At 34.2% G+C, this 17,365-nt stretch overlaps 1 pseudogene; it reads right to left on the bottom strand.

Annotated features, from left to right (window-relative positions):
• The window catches only part of LOC139848122 (phosphatidylinositol 3,4,5-trisphosphate 3-phosphatase and protein-tyrosine-phosphatase PTEN2A-like), a 49,433-nt pseudogene extending 39,484 nt beyond the window's left edge, over window positions 1–9,949 (bottom strand).
• Window positions 9,950–17,365: the final 7,416 nt, after the last annotated feature.

Genomic DNA, 17,365 nt, shown 5'->3' with positions numbered 1-17,365 from the left:
CGTTAATGTGGTGGAACACCTATCTTGAACAGGTAGGGCAAAATGCTGCTTACGCATTACCGTAGTCGGCATTCAAGCAATTGATGAACGAGCAGTACCGTCCTAGAAACGAAGTCAATAAACTCAAGGCAGAACTTAGAGAGTTACGAACACAAGGGTTCGACGTTACCACATATGAACGGCGATTCACAGAGTTGGGTCTATTGTGTCCAGGAGCATTCGAAGATGAAGAAGAGAAGATCGACGCATTTGTAAAAGGGTTACCAGTAAGGATTCAAGAAGATGTGAGTTCACACGAGCCCGCTTCTATACAGAAGGCAAGTCGAATGGCTCATAAACTCTTAAATCAAATTGAGGGAAGAATTAAAGAGCAGGCGGCCGAAGAAGCCAACACGAAACAACTCAAGAGGAAGTGGGAGGAAAACGGCGACAAGAGTCACCAGTACAACAACAACAATTACAACCACAATCGCAACAACTATCCCAACAACTGCAACAACAATCGCAACAATAACCGCAATCCTAACAATAACTACAACAAACATCCCAACAACAACAACAACTACAACAACCATTTCAACAACAATAACAATCTCAACAACAGCCTCAATAACAACAACGACAACAAAAATAAAAAACAGCCATGTCATAGGTGTGAAGAAAATCATCAGGGGTTCTGCACGACATTTTGCAACAGGTGTAAAAGAAATGGTCATAGCGCAACAAAGTGTGAGGTCTACGGACCAAAGTTTAACAGAACTAAAGGAATAAATAATGTCGGAACAAGTAATGCCGAAACGAATAGTGTCGGAGCAAGTAATACCAACGCTGTTTGTTATAAATATGGAAAACCGGGCCACATTATTAGAAATTGCCCGAATCAGGGGAATACTAATGGGCAGGGCCGTGGAAGAGTTTTCAATATTAATGCGTCAGAAGCACAGGAAGACCTGGAGCTTGTTACGGGTACGTTTCTTATTGACGATAAATCTGCTTATGTTTTATTTGATTCGGGTGCGGATAGAAGCTATATGAGTAGAGAATTTTGCCTAAATTAAGTTGCCCAGTGACGCCTTTGGATAATAAATTTTTACTCGAATTAGCAAACGGTAAATTAATTTCAGCAGATAATATATGTCGGGAGAGAGAAATTAAACTGGGGGATGAAACGTTTAAAATTGATTTAATACCAGTCGAGTTAGGGAGTTTTGATGTAATAATTGGCATGGACTGGTTGAAAAAGGTGAGAGCAGAGGTCGTTTGTTACAAAAATGCGATTCGCATTATGCGTGAAAAAGGAAAACCTTTAATGGTGTACGGAGAAAAGAACAACGCGAAATTAAATCTTATTAGTAGTTTGAAGGCGCAAAAACTAATAAGAAAAGGTTGTTACGTCATTCTAGCACACATCGAGGAAGTTAAACCTGAAGAAAAGAACATCAGTGATGTTCCCGTCGTAAAAGAATTTTCTGATGTATTTCCGAAAGAATTACCGGGATTACCCCCACATCGATCCGTTGAATTTCAAATAGACCTTGTATCAGGAGCTGCACCAATAGCTCGTGCTCCATACAGACTCGCACCCAGCGAAATGAAAGAATTACAAAGTCAGTTACAGGAACTTTTAGAGCATGGTTTCATTCGACCAAGCACATCACCATGGGGAGCTCCTGTTTTGTTTGTCAAGAAGAAAGATGGTATATTTAGGTTGTGTATCGACTACCGAGAGTTGAACAAATTTACCATCAAGAACCGCTACCCACTACCGAGAATCGACGACTTATTTGATCAACTACAAGGCTCGTATGTTTATTCGAAGATCGATTTACGTTTTGGATATCATCAAATGCGGGTGAAGGAGGATGATATTCTAAAGACTGCTTTTAGGACGCGTTACGGTCATTACGAGTTTATGGTTATGCCGTTTGAATTGACTAACGCACCAGCTGTGTTCATGGACCTCATGAACCGAGTGTGTGGGCCATATATTGAGAAGTTTGTCATTGTTTTCATCGATGACATACTTATTTACTCGAAGAATGATCAAGAGCACGAAGAACATTTGAGAAAAGTGCTAGAGTTGCCGAGAAAAGAAAAACTGTACGCTAAGTTTTCAAAGTGTGCATTTTGATTAGAAGAAGTTCAATTCCTCGGTCATATAGTGAACAAAGAAGGTATTCAGGTGGATCCAACAAAGATTGAAACCGTTGAAAAGTGGGAAACTCCGAAAACTCTGAAACACATACGCCAATTTTTAGGACTAGCTGGTTACTACAAAAGGTTCATCCAAGACTTTTCCAGAATAGCAAAACCCTTCACTGCATTAACGCATAAAGGGAATAAATTTGAATGAAAAGATGAACAAGAGAAAGCGTTTCAATTGTTAAAGAAAAAGTTAACTACGGCACCTATATTGTCATTACCTGAAGGGAATGATGATTTTGTGATATATTGTGACGCCTCAAAGCAAGGTCTTGGTTGTGTATTAATGCAACGAACGAAAGTAATTGCTTATGCGTCTAGACAATTGAAGATTCACGAACAGAATTATACGACGCATGATTTGGAATTAGGCGCTGTTGTTTTTGCATTAAAGACTTGGAGGCACTACTTATATGGGGTCAAAAGTATTATATATACCGACCACAAAAGTCTTCAACACATATTTAATCAGAAACAACTGAACATGAGGCAGCGCAGGTGGATTGAATTGTTGAATGATTACGACTTTGAGATTCGTTACCACCCAGGGAAGGAAAATGTGGTAGCCGACGCCTTGAGCAGAAAGGACAGAGAACCCATTCGTGTAAAATCCATGAATATAATGATTCACACTAACCTTACTACTCAAATAAAGGAGGCGCAACAAGGAGTTTTAAAAGAGGGAAACTTAAAGGATGAAATACCTAAAGGATCGGAGAAGCATCTTAATATTCGGGAAGATGGAACCCAGTATAGGGCTGAAAGAATTTGGGTACCAAAATTTGGAGATATGAGAGAAATGGTACTTAGAGAAGCTCATAAAACCAGATACTCAATACATCATGGAACGGGGAAGATGTACAAGGATCTCAAGAAATATTTTTGGTGGCCAGGTATGAAAGCCGATGTTGCTAAATACGTAGGAGAATGTTTGACGTGTTCTAAGGTCAAAGCGGAGCATCAGAAACCATCAGGACTACTTCAACAACCCGAAATCCCGGAATGGAAATGGGAAAACATTACCATGGATTTCATCACTAAATTGCCAAGGACTGCAAGTGATTTTGATACTATTTGGGTAATAGTTGACCGTCTCACCAAATCAGCACACTTCCTGCCAATAAGAGAAGTTGACAAGATGGAGAAGTTAGCACGACTGTATTTGAAGGAAGTCGTCTCCAGACATAGAATACCAATCTCTATTATCTCTGATAGGGATGGCAGATTTATTTCAAGATTCTGGCAGACATTACAGCAAGCATTAGGAACTCGTCTAGACATGAGTACTGCCTATCATCCACAAACTGATGGGAAGAGCGAAAGGACGATACAAACGCTTGAAGACATGCTACGAGCATGTGTTATTGATTTCAGAAACAGTTGGGATCGACATCTACCGTTAGCAGAATTTTCCTACAACAACAGCTACCATTCAAGCATTGAGATAGTGCCGTTTGAAGCACTTTATAGTAGAAAGTGCAGGTCTCCGATTTTTTGGAGTGAAGTGGGGGATAGACAGATTACGGGTCCAAAGATAATACAAGAAACTACCGAGAAGATCATCCAAATTCAACAACGCTTGAAAACCGCCCAAAGTCGACAAAAGAGCTACGCCGACATTAAAAGAAAAGATATAGAATTTGAAATTGGAGAGATGGTCATGCTTAAAGTTGCACCTTGAAAAGGCGTTGTTCGATTTGGTAAATGAGAAAAATTAAACCCAAGGTATATTGGACCATTCAAGGTTATTGATCGCGTCGGACCAGGAGCTTACCGACTTGAGTTACCTCAACAACTCGCAGCTGTACATAACACTTTCCACGTCTCGAATTTGAATAAATGTTTTGCTAAAGAAGATCTCACTATTCCGTTAGACGAAATTCAAATTAACGAAAAACTTCAATTTATCGAAGAGCCCGTCGAAATAATGGATCGTGAGGTTAAAAGACTTAAGCAAAACAAGATACCAATTGTTAAGGTTCGATGGAATGCTCGTAGAAGACCTGAGTTCACCTGGGAACTAGAAGATCAGATGAAGAAGAAATACCCGCACTTATTTCCAGAAGATACGTCAACACCTCCAACTGCTTAAAATTTCGGGACGAAATTTATTTAACGGGTAGGTACTGTAGTGACCCGAACTTTTCCATGATTATATATTAATTGAAAACTATATTTACATGATTAAATATTTTCAACATGTTAAGCAATCAAACTTGTTAAGACTTGATTAATTGAAGTAGGTTTCATATCGACAATTGACCACCCAAGTTGACCGGTGATTCACGAACGTTAAAACTTGTAAAAACTATATGATGAAATATATATGGTTATATATATAGTTAACATGATATTATGATAAGTAAGTATCTCATTAGGTATTTTAACAATGAGTTATATACATAAAAATGAGACTATTGAATTTAAGAAACTCGAAAACGATATATAAAACGATTATCGTTATAACAACTTCTTACTAAGCACATATGAATCATATTAAAATATTGATACACTATGTTTAATCATGAAATGATAAGTAAACATGTCATTAAGTGTATTAACAATGAACTACATATGTAAAAACAAGACTACTAACTTAATGATTTCGAAACGAGACATATATATAACGATTATCGTTTTAACAACATTTAACTGTATATATATCATACTAAGATATATTAATATATCATAATATCATGATAATACAATAATTTAACATCTCTTTAGATATTATAAACAATGGGTTAACAACATTTAACAAGATCGTTAACCTAAAGGTTTCAAAACAACATTTACATGTAACGACTAACGATGACTTAACGACTCAGTTAAAATGTATATACATGTAGTGTTTTAATATGTATTCATACACTTTTGAAAGACTTCAAGACACTTATCAAAATACTTCTACTTAACAAAAATTCTTACAATTACATCCTCGTTCAGTTTCATCAACAATTCTACTCGTATGCACCCGTATTCGTACTCGTACAATACACAGCTTTTAGATGTATGTACTATTGGTATATACACTCCAATGATCAGCTCTTAGAAGTCCATGTGAGTCACCTAACACATGTGGGAACCATCATTTGGCAACTAGCATGAAATATCTCATAAAATTACAAAAATATTAGTAATCATTCATGACTTATTTACATGTAAACAAAATTACACATCCTTTATATCTAATCCATATACCAACGACCAAAAATACCTACAAACACTTTCATTCTTCAATTTTCTTCATCTAATTGATCTCTCTCAAGTTCTATCTTCAAGTTCTAAGTGTTCTTCATAAATTATATAAGTTCTAGTTTCATAAAATCAAGAATACTTCCAAGTTTGCTAGCTTACTTCCAATCTTGTAAAGATCCAACCTCAAGAAATACTTGTTGTTTACAGTTATATCATTCTAAATCAAGGTAATACTCATATACAAACTTTGATTCAGTTCCTATAACTATAACTATCTTAATTCGAGTGATAATTTTACTTGAACTTGTTTTCGTGTCATGATTCTACTTCAAGAACTTTCAAGCCATCCAAGATCCTTTGAAGCTAGATCATTTCTTGTCACTTTCAGTAGGTTTACCTACTAAACTTGAGGTAGTAATGATGTTCATAACATCACTCGATTCATACATATAAAACTATCTTATTCAAAGATTTGATCATGTAATCACTAGAACCTAGTTTAGTTAATTCTAAACTTGTTCGCAAACCAAAGTTAATCCTTCTAACTTGACTTTTAAAATCAACTAAACACATGTTCTATATCTATATGATATGCTAACTTAATGATTTAAAATCAGAAAACACGAAAAACACCGTAAAACCGAATATACGCCGTCGTAGTAACACCGCGGGCTGTTTTGGGTTAGTTAATTAAAAACTATGATAAACTTTGATTCAAAAGTTTTTCTTCTGGGAAAATGATTTTTCTTATGAACATGAAACTATATCCAAAAATCATGGTTAAACTCAAAGTGAAAGTATGTTTTCCAAAATGATCATCTAGACGTCGTTCTTTCGACTGAAATGACTACCTTTAAAAAAATGACTTGTAACTTATATTTCTGACTATAAACCTATACTTTTTATGTTTAGATTCATAAAATAGAGTTCAATATGAAACTATAGAAATTTGATTCACTTAAATCGGATTTAAAACGAAGAAGTTATGGGTAAAACAAGATTGGATATTTTTTTGATTGTTGTAGCTACGGGAAATATTGTAATTCTATACAAATCATATCCTAGCTAACTTATATTGTATTATAAATGTATTCTAATATATTATGTAATCTTGTTATACCATAGACACGTATGTAAATGTTTTGACATATCATATCGACCCATGTATATATATTATTTGGAACAACCATAGACACTCTATATGCAGTAATGTTGGAGTTAGCTATACAGGGTTGAGGTTGATTCCAAAAATATATATACTTTGAGTTGTGATCTAGCCTGAGACGTTTATACACTGGGTCGTGGATTGATTCAAGATAATATATATCAATTTATTTCTGTACATCTAACTATGGACAACTAGTTGTAGGTTACTAACGAGGACATCTGACTTAATAAACTTAAAACATCAAAATGTATTAAAAATGTTGTAAATATATTTTGAACATACTTTGATATATATATGTATATATTTGTTATAGGTTCGTGAATCGACCAGTGGCCAAGTCTTACTTCCCGACGAAGTAAAAATCTGTGAAAGTGAGTTATAGTCCCACTTTTAAAATCTAATATTTTGGGATGAGAATACATGCAGTTTTATAAATGTTTTAAGAAATAGACACAAGTAAATGAAACTACATTATATGGGTGAATATGCCCCTTTTGCTTGGTAGCCTAAGAATTAGTAAACCGATCTACTAATTGACGCGAATCCTAAAGATAGATCTATTGGTCCTAACGAACCCCATCCAAAGTACCGGATGCTTTAGTACTTCGAATTCGTTTTTATCATGTCCGAAGGATTTCCCGGAATGATAGGGGATATTCTTATATGCATCTTGTTAATGTCGGTTACCAGATGTTCACCATATGAATGTATTTTATCTCTATGTATGGGATGTATATTGAAATATGAAATCTTGTGGTCTATTATTATGATTTGATAATATATAGGTTAAACCTATAACTCACCAACATTTTTGTTGACGTTTTAAGCATGTTTATTCTCAGGTGATTATTAAGAGCTTCCGCTGTTGCATACTAAAATAAGGACAAGATTTGGAGTTCATGCTTGTATGATATTATGTAAAAACTGCATTCAAGAAATTTATTTTTGATGTAATATATTCTTATTGTAAACCATTATGTAATGGTCGTGTGTAAACGGTATATTTTAGATTATCATTATTTGATAATCTACGTAATGCTTTTTAAACCTTTATAGATAAAATAAAGATTATGGTTGTTTTAAAAATGAATGCAGTCTTTGAAAAACGTCTCATATAGAGGTTAAAACCTCGCGACGAAATCAATTAATATGGAACGTTTATGATCAGTATGAACGAGATATTTCACCGAAAAGGTAACATATGTTACCAAATTTGCCAATAAAGATAATATGACTTTTCCAGATGCCCGAAAAGGATTACATCTTTCAATTTTTGCCCGAAAAGGATTATGATTTAAAAAAGTGTGAAATTGAAGGTAATATTGTCAAATTCATTAACGATCGTTAGTCAAAAATACATGGTTGGTCCTTGAAGTTTGTTAAAAAATACATTAGTTGTCCTCTTTTATCATCTTCATCCCTCATTTTTTTCACCAACCGAAAGTATATATATTTATATATCACAATATATCAAACCTTCTTATCCCTTTAGAAATGAATTAATCAAACCCTGAACTTAATACCCACAGGCAATTACAAACCAACAAAGCCCACTGCTTTTGATTCAATTCATATTTCACTAACCCACATGAACATATAGAGAAATAAAAATTACATATTTTATGAAATTCTGCTAATGTATCTCCCATTTCTCTTATTTTGTTAGTATAATATAACATAGATACCATATACGAGTCATAATAATCAGCTGTAAGCTGTTAGTATTTGGATACACAGATTACACATAAGTGAAATAACCTATCGATTGCCACAGATCTGGAATCGATTGTTGCTGCTTCATTATGTCTTTCATAAAGTTTCATACATTATAAATCGTGAACGAGATTGACCAAACAATGGATCGTCATCTTGTACATCATCATCTACATCACCACCGTCATTGAACAGCTTTGTTTTGCAGATTCCGACGACCATTCCGGCTGTGGCAGGTGGTGGTTGGTGGCGGCTAACATGAAAACCACCTCAAAACTTGATAAAAATGCACCAAATTGTGCAGATTGTAGCGGATTATCATCACCAATCTTTCTCCATTCTTAGATTTCACAAAAACATAACAAAATCTACCCAATTGATCGATTTTAGAAACTTTTTTTCGAAACTAAAAATGTCTAGATCTCGATCAAAACATGGAATTAGAATCTGATATTTTGAGGATATAATCACTAAGTGATTTCCAACCTTTCCATGTTTTTATATTTTCCATATTGGTAAACAAACATTTTTTGTTAATGAAGATGATGAAAATGACTAGTGGTGCAATTTTTAACAAACTTCATGGACCAATCATGTATTTTTACCTAACGATCGTTAATGAATTTGACAATATTACCTTCAATTTCAAACCTTTTCAAATCATAATCTTTTTCGGGCAAAAAATTTGAAACATGTAATCCTTTTCGAGCATCTGAAAAAGTCATATTACCTTTATTGGCAAATTTGGTAACATATGTATCTTTTCGGGCCATTTGCCCTAATACTTACTACCATTTTTGATAAAATTTTTGATCAAAAGAGTGTTATTGATTATAGTAATTAAAGACCATCCATTAGTAGTAGCATACCTTTCCTGCAAAGAGTGAAGCATCATACAGTCTTTCTGAACAAAGATTATATACTTTGTATTTATCCTGTGGAAAAAAAAACATATTAAGCTCCCATTCAACGAACCATATCAAGGTTATGAGATAACTTATAGAATAATTATAGTCAAAAGTATACATCGACTTGTATGAAGATATTACCTTAGGATGAGTTTCAAAAAACTTGATCACTTCGTCTATATGATTCCGATAAAATTCCTGCAATTTAGATTAAATACATTGATTAAAAAGACAATGAGGTAACCAAACTTGATTGTATGCATATATCTGCTGTTAATTAACCGAATTACTTACCTCAAAATATCCAAAAAGTCCAGAGCTCAAATCACCAGCAGGAAAACCCATTGCAATTACATTATCAGTAATATAAGTCACATCCAAGTCAAACCCTCCCTCCTGGTACCTACGTTTATTTTGGGAGACCATATGGCGAGCCCTAACTTGTACTGCCTTTACTGCACCTAAAGATGTATCAACTAGCACTAGCATTAGCATTAGCATTATCATTCAATGTGGAAGCTTTCTGACCTAAATTCAAACCAAATCCACTTGCAATTCGCGCAATGCCCCATCTTCCACTGTTTCCAGCCTGTAAACTGTTTGGTGGTGGCACTGTTGGTTTCGAATAATTCAGAGCAGATACTACACAAGACGAATCAACGGCAGAAGTATCAGCCTGATCAGAAACGGTGGATCTGGAAGGTTTACCCTCAGTAAGTTCAGTTACTGATTGTGATGATGAGTTAGATTCTGAAGCCATTCTGCATATAAAAAGGTCGAAAAACAGGTTCGAATTGAAATCGATGAAATCTAATAGAGAAATAGGTCAATCATCAACCGTCAGTTCTACATATCTATGATGAAATTATAGATATACATTCAGTGATGTGAATGCATCTGATCTGTGATTTGTGTTTGCGCAATAATAATAGAAGTAATGGAAAATGCGGACGTTAATAATGAATGCGGTGGATTGATTGAATTAGGTCTGATCACTTACAAAGATTATAATGAGAGCTGTGGTCAATGGTACGTCGGAGAAGGAGACAGATTGGAGGGGAAATGGTGATGGACGGCGACTAATAACCGCTTTCTGGTATCAGTTTTGATGGAGTAACATCTTTCGGTTTTACGGGTCAACCTGTAGCAATTGATTTAGAACAATCAAATTAGTTACGAGTATTTTCATTTTAAGTTTTATTTAAATTTTATTTTTATTTTATTTTATTTTATTATAGGGATTGATGATGATGATTGATATTTCCAACTTCACATTTACTAAATTTTCAACTTCTCCATTTAAAAGTTTTAATCTTCTTTATTTTTAATGATACGAAACATTTTATTAGGAAAAAATCTTTTCATAAAAGTTTCTTAAAACTTTAAAAAGCTTTTTATCAAACATACCGTAAGAGTGACAATTTTATAGCATCAAGAGTCACCAAAGAAGTTTTAATTGAAGAACTTCTAAAGAAAGTGTATAGTGAAAACGGTCTTTTAGAATCAATATATGGTTTTTGCTAATAACAACCTTAATAGCTTTATATTAGACACATAAAACAGCTATACCATCAGAAAACTTCCACAATAAAGTAAATAATCAACTGTCATATACAAGTATTTTAAGTGTGTAAATGATAGTCTTTGAAGTTGTCGTTAACAAAATTTAAATGATAGTGTATTCTTTATAATTTTGTAGAAATTAATTTTAGATTTATAAAAAATTATTAAATAGCAATTAATGCACTTTCACTAAATTATTTATAAAAGTACAAGTACTGTGTTAAAAATTACTAAAATAACTCATTAATAATCAAATTCATAATCAAGATTTATATGAAGATGTTCTAGAGAGTATCTCGTGCATCTCTCTATTATGTAATAATGTAATTCATTAGTCTTTGGGTATGTTTGACAAAATTAGCTGGTAACTTTTAACGTATAGCTGATAGCTGGTAGCTTTTAGCGTGTAGTTAATAGCTTTTAATAAATGGTAGTAGCTTTTAGTTTTTAACTTTTTAATTTTATTATAGGGTTTAACAGAATAGGTGAATCTTCTAAATAAGAGTAAAATGTCAAAAAGTTAAAAGCTAAACGCTACTTCAAGTAGCTTTTAGCTTTTATGAAACGACCCCAATTCCATTTACTAGAAAACACGACTTATTCTCTCTCTCTCTCTCTCTCTCTCTCTCTCTCTCTCTCTCTCTCTCTCTCTTTTAAAACAAACAACATTTCATGTCTGACCATATATGCGGCGCGCATATGGGTTGCGCGGCGCACTCTATAACATGAAACAGACTCAGAAGCTGGCAACTGACCTGACCACCAACAAACGGCCATTTGCGCGGCACGCGTTAAAGCTGGGAAAACATTGCAGCCCATTTTAAGCATGAAAAAGCCATTTTCGCCCAACCCGAGTTCCGTTAAACCCCAAAACTAATTCCAACACTTTTCAAACATTAAACAACCGGGTTAAAAACGACAAAGTACATTACAATCTTTAGGACTCCAACGACCCGTTACGTACAATAAAGTAGCTATTTCGACCCAAAAGAGTTTAATTTCCAAACAAACTACGAGCCTGATGTTTGGGGATAAACTACCCAATCCTAGGTCGAATCCAAAAGTAATCCAAGGAAGCAACAAAATGGGAATAATCTAAATCCCGAGCATACCCTTGCCACGTCCGCTTCCGAACCTAAAAAAAATGTAAACAACGAGAGGGTAAGCTAATTGCTTAGTGAATGCAATACTTATACGCATAAATACATAATTCAATCACTTGAATACACCTACACAAACAACGCAACCCATTAGCAAACACAATAAACGAATAATCAAACGTGCAATGCTAATAAAACTCACACAACCCAATATACACAATGTCGACATTCGACTCGATGGTGGCCGACGAAGAGCGGTAGGTCAAATACGTTAACAACTCACCACCCATCGCAACGCCTAAGTGGCCGACGAAGAGCGGTAGGTCAAATTCATTAACCGCTCACCACTACGCACCATGAGGCCGACGAAAAGTGCAACTAAATCGTTAACACTTACCTCATTCACAAGGATGGCCGACGAAAAGCGAAACCGCTTACCATCCTATGATAAGTGGCCAACGAAGAGCGAATCCTCACGATTAACACTCATCACTTACCCCAACACACACATGTGGCCGACGAAGACCGATAGGTCAAATGTTAACCGCTCACCACATGCCCTCATTCCCAATTGTGGTCGACAAAGAGTTAATCCTTTCAGATATCACTCACCACATAACGCAACCAAATATAGCCAACGAAGAGCTATCCATACGGATATCACTCACTATATTTTCCCAACCCAATTGTGGCCCACGAAAAGCGCATCCTACCAGATAACACTTGCCACGTTGCACGCAAGCAACCAAATTATATACATACACGTATAAATATTTCACTCACCTCGGTCACAAGAAAGGAAACTCCTGCTTGAGTTCCTAATCGTCCAAGTGTAAATCACCTGAGTAATTCACAAACAAATAAGCTAAACACTCTAGCTTATGCTCAAAACACCGTATGTGCAATTTCGACCCATTTGCACTTACTTTCATTTGACTAAGTCAAATCTTGCCCAATAACCCATGATCATAATTAACTAGTAATTATGTTCTAACACCACGTTATACACAATGTTTCATCATCTGTAACGACCTGACTTTTTCGAATTGCTTTTGTGCTTTGCGCCTTCACGAAACTACGTATTTGTGCGTACTGAGCTATAGTATACTCTGGGATCTTACTACATGTGGATTACTTTGGTTTATATGTTAAAACGTGTCATTAAGTACGTAGGTTACTTAACTTGATCCCCGGAAGCCTTTACGACCGTTAGTGTCACTTAAAACGTGTCATTAAGTACGTAGGTTACTTAACTTGATCCCCGGAAGCCTTTACGACCGTTAGTGTCACTTAACGTTTAGAACGAGCTATGTTTGTCGGTACACGTTTAACTTTGGTCATAATCGGAATATTATGACTACGAAATACTAATTGTTATTTTATAATAACAATTACTTGGGATTTTTGGATGCTTAATTACGCTTAGTAATTTACTAGAACATACTAGTTAGTCTTGTTGGACTTTCTACCTTGTTGGACTTTAGTCCACCCTACTCTAGCTAGTGGACTATTTAATTAGCCAAATTATTAGTGGATTATGACCCAATTATATGTAAGACAAATGTCCATTTAGAAGAGCTAACATACTAGCATTTTTACTTACCATTATCCTTAATGTTGCATGAGATCATAACAATAATCACCACCTTTAGACCACCACTAATCAAAAAGCAACTTGTCCCCCCCCCCTTTTGTCCCCCCAAAGTCGACAGCCAAAGGGCCTCCCCACCCCTATAAATATCAAGCCATTTCCTCACATTTCACACTTGATTTCATTCTCATTTTTCACACACCTGTTCTCTTATTTTCTCTCTAGTCTTTGTCACTCTAAAACTTGTAAGTTTCTTGATTTTCTTCTTCTTCTTCTTCCTTTCTTGATCATGACATCATCATCATTGGAAGATCAAGCTCTTTATCTTTTAGATCTTGATATATCTTGTAGATTCAAATTTGGATTTGAATCCTTCAAGAACATGGAAGATTCAAGCTTTGAATCTTCACTTATTTTGTTAGATCTAAATCTTTTAGCTTATAATCTTTGTATTTTGTTGTAAAGATCCAAACTTGTGTTTGTGGTCTTCATGTAACTTGAAGATCTAGCTTCATGCTTCAAGGATCTCCAAGAACAACCAAGATTCAAGCTTTCTAGCTTTGAATCTTCATTTCTTTCGTTGGATCTAAGTTTTCTAACTTATGATCTCATTATTTTGTTATAAAGATCAAAACTTGTGTTTATGATCTTCATGTAACTTGAAGATCTAAGCTTTATGTTTCAAGATCTTCAAGAACACCAAAGATTCAAGCTTTCTAGCTTTGTAATCTCATAACTTGTGTGAAAAGGATCCAAGCTCTCTAGCTTAGGGTTCCATTACTTTATTTGATCAAGTTTGTGTTCATACTTGTTTGATTGAAGGAAAGTTTGTAGCTTTACTTGTAAATAGAACTTGTATTTGTGTTAAGACTAAGAATATGATGTAACCTTGGTTCATCATCCTTCTAAAACTCTTAAGTGAGTTGTATTCTTACTTGGTCTTAACATATTGTGTGTTGATGGTTGAATCTTGGTCAAAGTGATGCTAACACATCAATGAGGTGTACACTTGAAGCTACAAGCATCAAGGATGAGAACCGTGATCAGCATCAAGCACCAAGAAACCCATCGGAGCACTTGTTTGCTGTTTTTGGGGTCTGATAAGACTCCTGGGCTTATGGAAAATTGATTTTCAGATAGTTCGTTTCGAGTAGATGACTTTTCATTTAGGCCTCGCCTAAATCCTGAAATGTCCCGTTCATATAGATTATAAACGTTCCATATTAATTGATTTCGTCGCGAGGTTTTGACCTCTATATGAGACGTTTTTCAAAGGCTGCATTCATTTTTAAAACAACCATAACTTCTATTTTATCGATAAAGGTTTAAAAAGCATTACGTAGATTATCAAATAATGATAATCTAAAATATACCGTTTACACACGACCATTACATAATGGTTTACAATAAAAATATATTACATCGAAATAAGTTTCTTGAATGCAGTTTTTACACAATATCATACAAGCATGGACTCCAAATCATGTCCTTATTTTAGTATGCAACAGCGGAAGCTCTTAATAATCACCTGAGAATAAACATGCTTAAAACGTCAACAAAAATGTTGGTGAGTTATAGGTTTAACCTATATATTATCAAATCATAATAATAAACCACAAGATTTCATTTTTATAACACATCTCATATCAGGCATTTCACAAACTGCATAGAGATAAAAATCATTCATATGGTGAATACCTGGTAACTGACATTAACAAGATGCATATAGAATATCCCCATCATTACGGGACACCCATCGGACATGATAAACTCGAAGTACTAAAGCATTCCAAATTCCAGAATGGGGGTTGTTAGTTCTCGTAGATCTACCTTTAGGATTCGCGTCAATTAGGGGCCAGTTCCCTAATTCTTAGGCTACCAAGCTAAAAGGGGCATATTCGGTTTAATAATTCAACCATAGAATGTAGTTTCGATTACTTGTGTCTATTTCGTAAAACATTTATAAAACTGCATGTATTCTCATCCCAAAAATATCAGATTTTAAAAGTGGGACTATAACTCACTTTCACAGATTTTTACTTCGTCGGGAAGTAAGACTTGGCCAATGGTCGATTCACGAACCTATAACAAATATGTACATATATATCAAAGTATGTTCAAAATATATTTACAACATTTTTATTACGTTTTAATGATTTGAGTTTGTTAAGTCAGCAGTCCTCGTTAGTAACCTACAACTAGTTGTCCACAGTTAGATGTACAGAAATAAAGCAATATATATTATCTCGAATCAATCCACGACCCAGTGTCTACAAGTCTCAGACTCGATCAAAACTCAAAGTATATATATTATTTTGGAATCAACCTCAACCCTGTATAGCTAACTTAAATATTACTGCATATAGAGTGTCTATGGTTGTTCCGAAATATATATATATATATAGATGGGTCGATATGATATGTCAAAACATTGTATACGTGTCTATGGTATCCCAAGATTTCATAATATGTATAATACAATATAAATTAGTTAGGATATGTTTAGTCTAGATTTGTTACAAAATTTTCGTAGCTAAAACTAGCAAATTTATCCAATTTTGTTTTACCCGTCATTTCTTCGTTTCAAATCTGTTTTGAGTGATTCAAGTTGCTATGGTTTCATATTGAACTTAAATTTATGAATCTTGATGTGCGCAGAGGTGTATATGAAATAGCTTATATTTTACTAGGAAAAACTATTAAATACGATACAATTTTACACAAGATATTTATTTATTTATAGAATGGATATACTTAAACCTTGCTACAACACTTATAGGCAGTGTACCTAATCGTACAGTAGTGTAGTTTTTAGTAAGTCCGGTTCGTTCCACAGGAAAAATCTTTAAACAAAGCTTAACGCTATATTAGTTTTAATTTATAAAAAAATAGAAATATATATAAGTAATATTATTATTAAGAAGGGGGGTTTTTTACCGTTTAATGACCGGTTTGTCGATTTAAAACTTTAGTCGCAGTTAAAACCTAATGTAAAATATTAAAAATAAATATAACTTAATTTAAAGCGTAAAGTAAATAACGATAATGAAATTGCGATAAATAAAAGTGCGATAAAATAAACTTGCGATAATTAAAAAGTACGATAATTAAAAGTGCAATTAAATACAATAACAATAAATAAAAGTGCGATAATTAAAAGTGCAATTAAATATGAAAATAAAGGAATTATGCTTATTTAAACTTCCGTAATCATGATGTTTGACGTGTTGATTTTTAGTTTTATGCCCATGGGTTAATTGTCCTTTGTCCTGGATTATTTAATATGTCCGTCTGGTTTTTATCCATAACAGTCCATCAGTCATAAATATAAAGTACGAGTGTCCTCGTCAAATTATCCTTATACCCGAAGTTAAATATTTCAACTAATTGGGGACTTAAACTGTAACAAGGTTTTAATACTTTGTTTAATAATTACACCAGGTTATCGACTGCGTGTAACCCAAGGTTTTAATACTTTGTTATCAATTATGCCAAGTGTCCTTGTACATAATTTCACCCCTGTTTTAATAATTCTAGTGACTATTAATCCATTCCCGTGTCCGTTTAAATGAACTATTATTCGTACATATAAATACCCCACCCATCGTGTCCGATCGAGTATATATGGTTATTTATAGGGACGTCCAATTGTAAATCTTTATATTAAAATTAACAAACTATCATTTAGTTAAACAAATATAAAGCCCATTAATAGCCCATAGTCTAATTTCCACAAGTGTCGTTCTTTTGTCCAAACCCCAATTATGGTATAAAGCCCAATTACCCAATTTTAGTATTTTTAGCCCAACATCATGATTACTTCGGATTAAATAAGCATAATAATAACTTAGCTACGAGACATTAATGTAAAAAGGTTGAACATAACTTACAATGATTAAAAATAGCGTAGCGTTACACGGAC

Source organism: Rutidosis leptorrhynchoides, chromosome 5 (genome assembly GCF_046630445.1).
Source record: "Rutidosis leptorrhynchoides isolate AG116_Rl617_1_P2 chromosome 5, CSIRO_AGI_Rlap_v1, whole genome shotgun sequence".
Classification (NCBI taxonomy): domain Eukaryota; kingdom Viridiplantae; phylum Streptophyta; class Magnoliopsida; order Asterales; family Asteraceae; genus Rutidosis; species Rutidosis leptorrhynchoides.
Note: the sequence above shows the minus strand (reverse complement) of the source record. Positions and strands in the feature narration are given on the sequence as shown.